The sequence below is a fragment of the Humulus lupulus genome, chromosome 6, assembly GCF_963169125.1.
Source record: "Humulus lupulus chromosome 6, drHumLupu1.1, whole genome shotgun sequence".
NCBI lineage: Eukaryota > Viridiplantae > Streptophyta > Magnoliopsida > Rosales > Cannabaceae > Humulus > Humulus lupulus.
The window spans coordinates 134861039-134862468 of record NC_084798.1 but is presented as its reverse complement, the minus strand read 5'-3'; the positions used below and the strand labels follow the sequence as shown (position 1 = coordinate 134862468).

Genomic DNA, 1430 nt, shown 5'->3' with positions numbered 1-1430 from the left:
AAAGCTTCTACTTTTCTCGCTAATTTATCTAAGGATGTTCTTAAGTCTAATTCTTCTTTTACTTCATACCTTCCTCCTCTTTTTGGTGAATTAGTTGACCTTGACCTAGGATCAAAATAATTCCATTGTTGTGAATTGACAGATAAATCTTCAAGGGCGTCCCACGCCTCTTGTCCTTGAAATTTTAAAAAATTTCCAGTATGCATAGATTGAATCATTTGACGATTAGAGGGAGTCAAACCATCATAAAAATATTTTACAAGTCTCCATTTTTCAAAACCATGATGAGGACATTTTAATAATAAATCTTTAAATCTTTCCCAACATTCATAAAACTCTTCATTATCTTTTTGAAAAAACTCGGAGATTTCTCTCCTTAGACTATCAGTTTTAGACATAGGAAAAAATTTCAGTAAGAATTTATTATAAAGTTGATCCCATGTAGTTATAGACCCCGTGGGAAGGGAATTTAACCAGGCTTTTGATTTGTCTTTTAATGAAAAAGGGAACAATCTTAGTTTGACCGACTCATTAGAAAATTTTTGAAATTTAAATGTTGAGCAAATTTCTAAGAAATCTTTGACATGCATGTAAGGCTCTTCTCTATATAACCCATAAAAAGATGGCAATAATTGAATGATTGCGGGTTTAAGCTCAAAATGAGTAGCAGAAGTAGTAGGTAAAACAATGCATGAAGGAGCATTAGATGAAATAGGTGCAAAATATTCAAGCAAAGTTTTTTCAGGCACAACATTTTCATCAACAGGATTAGCAATAGGTTCCATGATGCTCAAATTTTTACTAACACTTTCAATTTCGAATAGAGATAAACGTCTTTTTACTAATCGTTTTTTCGAGTTACGTTCCCAATGATGCATACAATTTTCACAAACAAGGCAACAATGATAATCTCAAACAAGCAATTTTTCTGATGTGGAAGATCAGTTAAAACCGCAACCACAGAGCATACTTAGAATTTTTAGAGATTTCACAACAATAATTCTTATGGTTTACTTGTCCCCAGGCCTATTTGATTCCACTTACTCGCGCACTACTAACAACTCCCCGAGGTTAATTAGTAGAGGCGGATGGGAATTTTGGTCAAATTTCCTTTAAGCAAGAATTGCTTATGGTGAAAGGACAAGATTTAGGTTTCTCATTTTTTTTTTTTCAAGTATTTTTCACAATATTACACTAAAATATTAAAGAAGACAAAGAAAAATAAGGCAAAAATTAAAAAAGACTAAAATTTAGGCAAGAGTAGGGAGGCATAGAATGCCATCAACCATAACAAAATTAAGGTAAAAAATAGGAGGCACAAGTGCCATCAACTTAAACATAAGATAGAGGACTAGGAGGCAAAAATTGCCATCAACTAGCTAGGAGGCAAAATTGCCATCAACTAGTAATTTGCGGAAATTAAATAAAAT

The 1430-nt window shown here is 32.6% G+C and overlaps 1 non-coding gene across 1 annotated transcript; it reads left to right on the top strand.

Annotated features, from left to right (window-relative positions):
• The first annotated feature begins 276 nt into the window (after nt 1-276).
• LOC133787297 (small nucleolar RNA R71) lies at nt 277-383 on the top strand. The gene has a single exon (XR_009872326.1). It is a non-coding gene; the product is annotated as a small nucleolar RNA R71 (small nucleolar RNA).
• Nucleotides 384-1430: the final 1047 nt, after the last annotated feature.